Below are 11,963 nucleotides of genomic sequence, written 5' to 3' on the forward strand. Positions count from 1 at the left end.
GTTGTGCTTCCTTGCCTTTATTTCGTGTTTGGTTTTTGAAATCTCCAGGCGACTTGCCCCAGACTACCGAACGGCCTAAATTCTGGTTTTCTTCTGCTCCCATCTGACTCCTCAGCTCTCCGGGAGGTCCTGTGGCACAGGTGCCACCAGAGGGACGTTGGTCTGGTGGACGTGGGACTATTGCGGTAATTTACAGCGTGTTGACCTGCCTTCCTGGGTGATTTATGCTGTGATTGCGTGGCTTTAACTTTAAAAGTGTGGGGAAGAAGTAAAAAGAGCCCCAGGTAGCCCCGGAAGAACTTTTTGGTAATGGGTGTTGCTCGTGCCAGCTCGCAGTTGGATTGCGTTCGCCGCTCCTCCGCGGCTGCTTGTTGTCAACGGGTTTGTTTGATTCTTAGGCTGAGGCTGTGGTCTTACAAATCGCTTCCTGCTAAATATTAAAACCCAAAAAACTGACGTTACACAGCATCACCATGAACAACCAAAAGCAAGGTCAAGTCCCGATGGTTTTGTCAGCTTTTTTTCTGCTTGGGCACCATCGCTGGGGTTTTTTGTACTTGTTTTGGTCTGGGTAAGCTTAGTTGCTACCAGATTATTATTTTTTTTTTCCTCTGCCTTTGTAATTACTTTTAATGTTTTGTTGTGGGGATTTGCAGTTTGTGATTAATTAGATGTCGGTTAACAGCTTTCAGTCTGTTACTACGGAATTTTTAATTTTCTAAGCTATTTTCCCTCGGGCGGGTTCTCGCAAACGGGCTCGTTATATTTTAAGCCCGTATCCTTAACGTCGTGTTTTCGTTCTTTCTTTTGCTTCTCACGAGGAAGCTGAGCAGTTGGGATCGCAGACGCTTGTTATACCCTTCTGCTTCTCTTCCTCCAAAAGTTAAAGACTTGTGAGCTGGAAAAGAGCAAAGCCGTGGCGTCTCAGGTGCTCGACAAGCTCCCGTCTCCTTCCTCGGATGGCGCGTTGGTGTTTCCAAAATGTTTTCGAGACAAAGCGTTCGTCTCCGTGAGTCACCTCAAAACGTGGCTATCCGGCTCCCGCCGGTGTACGCTCACTTATTTCTCTTTGGCTGCAGTTCCCCTTAATCTTTCATCAGCACACAACCGGCGCTGGCGTTACGTATCGCGACGATCCTGCCAGGTAGCTTCGCGTAATAATACTCCTCCAGAATTTAGCGACCGCGCAGCTTTCCAGTGCGAACTTGCACTCCTCCGAATGCCAGCTTTTTCTCCGATGCTTCATCTCCTGCAAACAAGGAAATAAAGCTGAGGCGCCGCGAATTTAATTACCTGATGGGCGAGAAAGGAATCGTGTGTTCTCCTCGCAGCCTTAATCCTGCTCTCTGCGGGGCATGACTCAGTTCCTTCCCTCACACCCTGTAAGGAGCAGGGGGAGCGGATGATGAGTGTGCAGGACCAAAGCCTGCACCTAAAAAGCTGAGACAAACCCAAGCTGGTTTTTAAAACGCTCTCTATTCCTGTTGTTTCGCTGTTTTGTTCTTCTAAAAACAACAACAGCAAAAGCTTTTTGTTCTCCTTAACTCGTCTTCTGAAGAGGCACCGGTGGAAATAATTACCAGTGGAAATAAAATGCTCAAAGCTCTCAGCCGTAGTTTGTGTGGTGCTACTTGTTACTTCAGGAGGCAGCAACTTCCATCTGTGAAAGCACATGTTCCCCTTCGCGCTGCCCCTGAGGAGGAACAGAAAACAAGCACTTCACGTCACTCACGCTGGAGCTCGGCTTACAGCGAGTTAACGTGGAGCAAAACCCGCCGGTAACGGTGTAAAGGAAGACTGTGAAAATAACGTCGTCGATAGGAAGGACTTGGAGAGAACAGCTTTCGCTTTCTGAGTTAGGAAAGGTCTCCTGTGTGCGCGCGCACCTTCAAGTGACTCTCAGAAGGGTTTCTTGCAGCTTTAAGGGGCGCGCTGATAGTGCCAGGGTGCTCACCTGGCTTCAGCCGCTTGGTCCACGTCCTTCTGAGACCAGCGCTGGTAATGCGGATGTCACCTGGGTGGTGATTGTTTCCCGGCACCCAAATATCCGCACCACGAAATAAAACCGGCGTTAGGCATCCCGGGAGAACAACTGGTGGAGCTGTGAGCCCTGAAAAACAAGCAAACAAACAAAAAAAAGCTTATTTTAGTAATTAAAATTAAAACCTTCTCATCTATGTTCCTCCTATCTTGTACGATTTCGGTGGGAGCTCAGCGCTGGGACTTCATTTTGGTCCCTGCCGTATTTACACGATCATTCGTAATCCGGTTTTGCTTTTATAGGAGTTTTCCTTGAGCACTTGATTCTTACCAGAGCGGACCCGTTAAGGGGCGTTAGCTGCAACCAAAAACAAGAGCTGTGCTAAATTTGGGGCTTGTGCGCGATAACCAGGAGAATATATAAGCGGCTACGGAGCTTAATACCCTGGTAATGAGGCTTACCGTTTTCCACAGTAAAGCACAAAAACTAAACGAGGCTTTCTTATTAAGCAGCTGACTTTTTTTTTAATAAAAAAAGTCTCTAACTTGTCATCTCGCATTTTCCTGGGAATTGGGATGCAATTAAAACGGAGAAAGGCTTTGTAAAATGGAACCGCTTTAAACGCGCTGATTTTTATGGCTAGGCAGGAGCACGGAACAAGTTTATTACTACGCACGCTGCTTTCAAAGCCGAACAAAGGCTGAATAAAAACCAAGAGGTCGGAGAAACCGTGATCAGAACCAATTAAGCCTGTTTCTACTTTGATGTATTAGGGCGTAGCCTCTGCTTCCTCGCAGGGAGAATTCCCTCGGATTTGGTTGAAAATTGGTTGTCCCATTTCCCCGATTCTTCAGGGATCTTTACGGGTTTGCTGAATGCAAATAAACCAGACGAAGAGTGGAAACAGGAATGGAGAAAGACCCGCAGAAGAGGCTGATCCATGCTGAAGTTTGCCTTTTTTTTTTTTTTCATTTTATTTTTCGATTTATCGGGGAATTCGCTCCCGAGAGGAGCTCAGCCCCATCCCCACGCATCTGTGTGGCCAGCGGCACCTCGCTCCCGGCTGCTGATGCAGCTTTTCTGGCTGTGCGCCAAGCAGCAGCGTCTCGATTATGAGCTAATATTTTACGTTTGCTCTGCTGAGAAGCCTAAATAATTAAATTTCCCCGTGGCCCGAGCAGGCCAGGAGTCGGACGAGCTTCGCAGACGGGGGCTTAAAAGATGTGCTGGCGTAAATGGCTCTGCTACCTGGCTGCTAGCTCCTGAAGAGAAACCCGCAGCGCTGATCATCAATAATTCAGCTGTGGCTCGGCAAAATCAGCTTAACCTTTGGGAACGCGCCGAGGTTCCTCTTCTGTGCGGCCTTCGTTTTCAAAGCAGAGGGATGATTCATTCGTTCGCAGCAGCTCGCAGGCCGTGCTTCTTCCGAGGCGGTTTGTTTGGGGGAAACAGCCGTGAGCAAGGGCGGCAAACTATTCAAATGTGTTTCTACTAGTCCCTGTTTTCCTCGTTGTTTTAGCAGTCTATTATTTTTATTTTTTTTTTTTTTCGTGATATCTGCAGGGAGGAGAAATCCGAGGCAGGCTGGGGATGAGCTGGTCCACGGAGATGTGGCGGGAGTGAGCCGGTGGTGAGAGGAGCACGGCTTAAAATGGGAATCGGTCACATGGGGCTATTAAAAGGAAGCCAATAAAGTACATATATATATTAAAAAAGTCTGGGTTTACCAAATGGGAACTCTGCTACCCCTGGAAAGCAGTCAGTCAGGCACGAACTACAGCTGGGGATCGGGCTCAGACCCTTTTTGGGGTCCTGGCTACATCTAAGCCAGGCCAAAGCGAAGAGAAACCAGAAGGGCGAGGACAGCCAGAAAGGTTTGCAAGGGAAAAGAAAGGAATTGGGGTTACTGAATGTAAAACAAATGAGGATTCGAGGGGAGACGGCGCCGCTGAGATTGTCTTTTCAGTCCTGTAACTTCAAAAATCTGCCAGCTCAGCCCTTCCACAAGTCGGCCGTGTCCATCCAGAGCTCTGGGCATCCCGCCCTTCCTGCAGCAAGAGCTTGGGAATAGCTGCAGAAGCAGCCCCATTAACCTTTACCGTCTGTCTCTTTTCTGTGTAATCCAGTTGGTGTTTGTCTTGATGGCGATAATTACTCAGAAGTATGTAATTGCGAGACAAATGTTTAATTAAGGGTGCTTTTATCGCTCGTCTCTTATCTGGTTCCATCTGGAAACGGCGTGGTTACGGCAGCAGTCTTGGCAGCCTCGAGGGAGGCTCCGGTGGCCTCGTCCTGCACCGTCTCAAAGGTAAGGCGACGAATTCAGCGACGATACTGACGGGACCCTTCGTTCCCGAGTTCTCTGCCGCTTCCACGTGAGATTTAAATTTCTAAATAGTATTTTTTTTTCCCCAAGATCCGCGTCCTCTGATGACAGCCCTTGGGGTTCTCCGGAACCGACGTTTCAGCTCTGAGCAGAGGTAGGGAGTTGCGGGTGCCCGAGGTCTCGGTGTTTGCGGCCAAGCTCTTGGAGCCGAGCTCTCGGAGCTCTTGCGGCCAAGGTGGTGAAGGCCCTCATCGCCTCCCCAGCTACAATTTATCACGGGTTTTCAGGCAAACCCTGACGCGTGGCATCTCGGCGCGCGTGGCCCGTGTGCATCAGGGCAGGTAGGGAAGGAGGAGAGGCCCAGAGGGGGTTTTTTTCCTCCAAATTAGGTTTCTAAACGCAGATTTCTGCCATTTCCACGTGTTGGCAGCTGGTTGAAAACTCTCTGCTTCGCCACCCACCCGTCCTCGACAGCTTGTAACAGCTGCGTGCAGAGGGGAAATTTAACCAGCACATAAAACGGGATAACCAGGTATAAAAACGAGTGGATTTCTTCTAAAGCTCTCACGTTGTGTAGTATCACGTCCAGCTCAAATCAGAATGAGACGTAGAGTTTTCTAGCTGCAGCCACCATCAGCCGCTGGAGTGACTTCGGTATTTTTAGCCTGCTGGGAAATCACAGCCATCTTAATAAGGGCTTTTTAATTAAATAACGTGCTTATTTGCAAGCTGGAAATACGGTTATTTTTGCCTTTCTCCTTTGCAGCAGTGTTTGCTTTGCTCAGTTGCTCATGGAAGGAGGATGCTCGGGGTCGCCGTCCACTGGGGATGGTCCCAGGGCCCCACCGGTGGAAGTGCTGCAATGGGACGAGTCGCCGCAGTGGCTTCTCGTGGGGTTGGGGCTCCCCGTCTCCGTTCTTCCCCTCTCCGGCAACTGGGGAATTGGGAAATTCCTGGAGGCTGCTCGGTGTCTCTCCCCCCGGCCGGTAATGAGGTGGGTAATTAGGCAGAGCGGCAGCGATTTCGTTGGTCCTTTAAAGCCCCGTGAAGGAGAAAACGGGCCCGCTTTCTCCGAGGTCCTTGGAGCTTCCCACCCCCAAATCATTCCCTGCACTTCAGATTTGCTCCGTCTGGTGTTTTTCGGCCCTCTGTCCGTGTTATTTATTAACCTCGCTCCCCTGGAAAATGGAGAGCAGAGGAGAGGTGCTCTGCGCAACGCAGCCTGCTTGCTAGAGAGCTCCAGGCAGCTGCAGCAGCAGTCGGAAGGGAAAGCCGGAAAGCCCCATGCTTTTCCAGCCCCTAACAGGGCTTTTCAGCTCCGAGTGTCAAAAAAAACACAGCAAAACACCCTTGGGTTTGCAAATTGGAAGCACAAAGGGTGGAGGTGCTGGGGCGCACAAAGCTGCTGCGCCCGCCGAGCCGATTTTCGGAGCAGCTCGAGGTTTTTTTGAAGGCTTCGCTCAGCTCCCTTTTTGATGCTCAGCTTTTCTGCTGTGGTTTGGGCACAAGACAAAAGCTTCGCTGGGCTTCTTCGCATTGCAAAAGTGCTGCGGGGGAGTCGCTTCTGGATGAGGAAGCCCAAATTTTCCCTTTGGCCCATTCCTCATGTTTTTCAGCCCGGTGCGCTGACCTCACCCTGCACGCAGGAGCAGCAGAACATCACCGCAAACCAACCTAATTACAAATATCCTATTTTTTTTCCCCTTTTCCCTTTGAGTTAACCTTAAAACGGAGGCGGCATCCCCCTGCAGGACAGGGCACGCACCACCGTGCCAAACCTCCCCCAGTTCCGGGCACTGAGGGGTCTTCCTCGCCCGCTTTGGCCACCAAATTCTCCACGTTCCAACCCAAAAACACGTCCTGGGCTTCCCAGCCCCGCGGCCCCTTTCTTTTTGTGGCTCCGTACGGGTGCGCACAGAAATCTGGTTTGTATTTTCAAGCGACTCCTTCATTCTTCTAACTCCTCGATTATTTCGCCCGGGCCGTTCTCGCTGTGCTTAATATCACTCCAGTGGCTCACTCCTGTGAATTAGCTTGATTAATGACGGAGCCCAAATACAAAGCTCCCAGCCTATTCAAGCCTTTTTTTATTATTATTATTTTTTTTCCCGTTAGAATAATACAGTCTTTTATTCTCTCTTACCGCGGCCAAGCTTTTGTCTCGGCTATTAAGGGGGAGTCGCTGCTTTTTCCAGGATATGCACCCCCCAGAGATGCACACGGGCGGCTCGTGCGGTTCCTCAGCCGATGAGGTAAAGAAAAATTTGCTGAAAACATCAACTTATGGATTAATTGGTTGCACGTCTTATAGGATTCTCGTGAAATCCTGCAGCACCTTCCTTCTTCCCCTCTTTCTCCTCCTCCTCTGAGGCAAGGCACCCTCCCCGTGGGCAGACCCGCGGCTCTGCCTGCCAAACCCATTCAGATTGGGTTTTTTTTCAGCCTGTGCTGTGCCAAAATCCGGGCTCTGTCCCACTCAGGGGCTGGTGGGGCCATGAGATCGGGCTCTGGAGCACCTCTGGGGACGGAGGATGGAGTAGGGCCGGTGCCAAACGAGGTCCCGGAGCAGGTCAGTGGGATCCAGAGCTTCCCGGGGTTGATTGCTTACCGCCCCGTGGGAATCCAGATCTGAAGCGGGAGGAAACTGGGAAGTGCCACAGGAAAATCCGGGCTCCGGCACGTGCGGCTGGGCGCCGGGTCTTGTGCTCGGGGTCTTCTCTTCCCCTTGTGCCTGCAAACACGGAAACGAGAGGGAAAAAGTAAGAGCAGGAGGTGGGAGCGGTGGAAATGTAAAAAAGGAAAGAAACCTTAAAGGAAGTTAATGGCAAACTGGTGGCAGTTTGGGAACTCAGCAGCTTTGCTCTTGAACGTTTTTGCTCCTGGTTTGATGGCTGGAGCAGGGAGAGCACGGATGTGATGTCCTCCACCGCGTTAGCCAGCCCTGGGCTCAGCGCAGCTCCTGAGTATCCCCAACCCTTCTCCCTCCGTTTATTTTTCCGTTCTCCACAGCGCACCGGAGGAGCTGGCAGGGGCTGGGGGGGGGGGCGATGCATTATTTGTGCCTAATAAATCTCGTGCTCTGGTGTTACCTCCGGCGGAGCTTCGCGCTCAGCTTTGTTCCGTGAAGCTGAGCCGAGGCTGCAGCTCTTTTTACGAGAGATGAACTCGACCCCCCCTGGCTTACCTCTGGGGTTTTAAAGCGCTTGCAAAGGCAGAAAGAAAAGAGAGGACGCGTTCGATGTCGAGGCCGGAGCACGGCGCGATGTGATGGGTGCCTGTGGCTGCTTCAGGGCACGCGGCGTGGAGCTTTTCTGCGCTCTGACTGTCCCACCAGCATGGACTTCCCCGCCAGGCTGCTTCGTAGTCACCAACGTTGAAGCACCGATTTGATTTACGGCCCTCGAGGGAGAAATCAGAGCGTGCACGGCGGAGCGAACAGCGCGCGGGGACTTGGAGCGGTTTCATTTCCCCGGCTTGACCCTGGCGGTATTTTCCTGTCCTGCTGCTTTTAATTTCCACTTTATTCTCGTGCGTTAATACTACGCCGGGGCAAGCGATCGCGCTTTACTCTGCCTCACCCCACCCCGGCTCTGGGAATTAATCTTTTCCTGATAGCATCAGTGCAGACACGGAGTCGTTTCAGTGGAGGCAGCGGAGCGGCCACGGCTAACGCACGCTCGAGCTGGGACTCACACCGCTCTCTGTATCGGCACCCAAGCGTGGCCAGGGCTCAGCTTTTGCCTGCAATATACCACCACCGAACCCGGGCAAGTGGAATTCACGCCTTTTTGCTACGCGTCGTCACCTGGCATGCGGGAAATCCTCGCGGTCAGCTCCCTGGGACCAAGACGCGTCGGGCCCACCAGCAAAATGCTAGCCACGAAGTGATCCCAGCGGCCCATGGGCAGGCACCGAGCTGCAGCAGGTGAATCTGAGCAGCTTTCACTGCTGTTTCTCCTCCTTTTGCTGCTGTTTGGTCGGTTTTATTTATTTTTTTTATTTTTTCCAAGCGAACGAGGGCGTGAAAGTCTGTTTAAAAAAAAAAACACGTGCGTAAAACGGCGTGGCTTTTTTTTTTTCCTCCCCCCACGAGCCAAAGCAGCGATTCTGGAAATATAAACTGACCTTTGCAGAGGAAAACTTGGTTCGAATAGGAAACGCGGACATGGGGGAATAGTTCTGGCCCGACCATTACCCGGCCTCTCCTTTTTTGGTATTTTCGTCCGCCTTTTTTCCGTACGAAGGGTTAGGAGGTCAAAGGGAGATTTAAATATTTCACATTGCCCGTTTCTTTTTTCAGCCTCTGTTTGGAGAAATGTTCCCTTTAGGGCAGTTTTGGGTTGAGGAGATGGCGAAGGCAGGGGCGACGCCCAGGTTTCGGGGTAACTCGGTGGCTGCTCCGCTGCGTTTTGGGTTCATCCGCCCCGTTTGGCCAGACAGAGCAGCACCTTGGCTAGGCAGGCAGGAGGGAGATGGTCTGGCGGGTGCGTTATCTACCCTGTGCTCATTCCTCTCAACTTTTTGGAAAAAAACTGCTGCCGGTGATGGTGTCCAGCCTAAAAGATGCCCTTCACCCACCCCAGGTTCCCCACTGCCCCAGCCCCTGTGCACCCGCGGCTCCCCTCGCTCAGCCGCGGGCTTTCCCAGCAGACCTGGGTTTGTTTACTCCGCGCCAATTTGCTTTATTTTTAGTCGAAAGCACAAAAAGTACGTGGGTTATGGCAACATAATTTGCAGCCTGCTGATTAATAATACAGCTGACAGAAGGCAATCGGGCTGCGAGCTAGAAGCGCTGAGGAAAGCTAAAATTCGGTGAACGGCGGGGACGCGTAGGGCAGGCAGCCTGCAGCATGGATACAAGAGGAGGCCGCCGAGGCAAGAAACGCTGTTTGCTTTCTTGTTGCTTCACACACGACACCCGATTCTATTAAATTCACGTACCCCTCCGGTCCTGGGACTCGACGGGAAGACTGCGATCCGATTAGACGTGGCGCAAGCAGCAGGAGGCAGGACTAGGTGACCTCTGGAAGGCCCATCCCACACGGATTATCCGGTGGTTCACCTTAAGCGGGGGAAAGCAATTGTAAGATGGGAAATTCTTTTTCCAAAGGGCGGTTCCTAACAATATTTCACGTCTACGCAGAGAGGAGGCGGCTCCGCAACCTACAAAATGTTGATAAAGACAAGTGTGGGTTTTTTTTTTTTTTTTTTTTGCCGGTCGAGGGACAGCCCCCAAGCCCAGCAGCTAGGTTTAGCACCTCTGGAAACGAGACAGCTTTATGCCGGTACTTCACTTCATGGGCTTCAGTCTGAAGAAAGAGTCTTTATTCTCTGCCTGTTGTGCGTGGGCCTGTAAAAGCGTTGATGATCCACCCCCGGGGTGCATTACTGCAGGTCGCTCATAGCCAGGGCGACCGCTGACGTTCTGCATCTCACTCCAAGGGCTGATAAAATAGTGAGGATGTCTAGAAAACAAGGTGTCGTAAGTGTCAGGAAAGATGTACGTACGGCGTGCGGCAGGAAAGGACAGCGCTGGGCTGCCTGCTGTCGCTTCCCCGATGTCACCGAGTTCAGATCTGGCAGAGGATTTATGAAACTTATTCCTGCTGTAGACGCCCGGCCCCCATTTATTTCGGCAGCTAATGATTTAAGTTCCTGAATGTGTTGGAGTACCTGGGCCTTAAGTCCTGTAACTGGAGAGAGAATAATAGGGTGCAAGGCAAAGGTTTTGCAGCGGGTGTAACAGCCACGTTGTACAGCTGAGGTGAGATCTCGACCTGGGCAGGCTGTCCACAGCGGAGACCTTCCAGTCCAGTCTGGATGTCACCTCCTCACGGCGTGTGTTTTGACTTCTTTGTAAAGGGGTGAATTTCTGGCTCTGAATGAGATGCTGTAAATGCTGGGATTAGACAATAAAAACGCCCTGCCTGGAAGTGAAAAAGGAGAGAGCAGAGAAAAGCATCCTGTTCCTGAAGTGACCTGATAGTCCCAGGTTGAGTTACTGGGTTTCAAGCAGGACGAATGACCTGCCTTCCTGCGTTTGCCTTACCTGTGCTTTCAGCTGTCTTGCACAGCGAAGGGAGAGAGCCTGGATGGAGAACCACGGTTTTTGGCACGGTGAAAACAACGGATCCGCGCGGCTCTGGTTATTGGCACACGCTTCAGGCAACGGGGCTGCGTGCTTTGATCAAGCGCGCCGGGTCCCCCCTCACCAACCACCAGGAAATGTATGAAAACCCTCAGGCAGGTTTGGAGGGCTTTGCTTCTCCCTGCTTTAAAAGAGACACAGCTCCTCGTGCGTTAAGACGCAGCCCAGGCCCGTGATTATCCATTCAGGCTCTAGAGTGCTTAATTAAGTCGCTTATCGTGTTATCATCCCGGCCCTCTTCGTCCTGCTTTGAAACGCGCACCCTTGCAGTCACCTCGTGCCGAAGAGCAGCAGCCCTCCGCTGGTGCCTGTCTGCGCTGTATTTACTGCACGTCCTTCTACTTTCCCCCAGCTGCCAAAAGGAGCGCCCAAGCTGCATGCGTGTTGGCACCGACACAGAGCTGCAGGTGCCAGGACTTGCAATCTGGGGCTTACGCTTTGCGTTGCGTCGACGCCGGGCGCTGTAAATACGGCTTTTCCATTCATGACCCTTGGCAGCGTCAGCATTGCGGCAAGCTAGCTGTAGGCGCCTTGAGTTACTGTCATTTGGATCACCCTGCTTTAAAAGGAGGTCCTTTTATCGTGGTAGATTCGGGGACCAATTCTTCAGCCCCGTCGGCTGCGGCGTTTCTTGCCAGGGCTGCTCAGGTGAGCAGGTCCAGGGAAGACCGCGGAGATCCTGCAAGGTGCTGAACGCTGCCCTCGTTCTCAGAGGTGCTGGTAACATCCAGCCTCACCCAGCGCTTCATGAAGACCAAGTCGGTATTGACCATTCATTTATTGAAGGCACTACCCCGTTTGCTTGAAGAAATCAGCAACATTGCACCTGCAATTAACCTTGGGGAAGGATTTTCAAAAATCAGGCCAGTCTTTACGTCAGTTACAGCCAGTCCAGTGCCCCTTCACATTTTGCACCAAAGCAAGATGCCAGACAGCGGTCCCGTCCATGGACGTCTTTGCCCAAACAGTCCTGTTGGACCCCATCGTGCTCCTCTGTGGAGGGACCCTGGGTGCTCCTCAGTCTCCCGGGCTGTGCCTGACTGTGTTTGTCACCTCCGTCATCACGAGGAAGACACCTCTGTCATCGTGAGGAAGACACCTCCATCGTCGTGAGGAAGACACCTCCGTCATCGTGAGGAAGACACCTCCGTCATCGTGAGGAAGACACCTCCGTCATCATGAGGAAGACACCTCCATCGTCATGAGGAAGACACCTCCATCGTCATGAGGAAAACACCTCCGTCATCATGAGGAAGACACCTCCTTCATCATGAGGAAGACACCTCCTTCATCATGAGGAAGACACCTCCGTCATCATGAGGAAGACACCTCCGTCATCATGAGGAAGACACCTCCATGCTTGGCCTTCAAAGGCAATGCCAGGCTGTCACTCTTGGAAATGCCACCTAAAAAATACGGTGATGTGCTGCATATGAACTCAGTTTCTCTGTGAGGTTTTAACTGTAAGTTTTAAGGCTCCTATTACCCTTTCTTATTTGTTTTGTATT

Source organism: Anser anser (genome assembly GCF_964211835.1).
Source record: "Anser anser genome assembly, chromosome: Z".
Taxonomy (NCBI): domain Eukaryota; kingdom Metazoa; phylum Chordata; class Aves; order Anseriformes; family Anatidae; genus Anser; species Anser anser.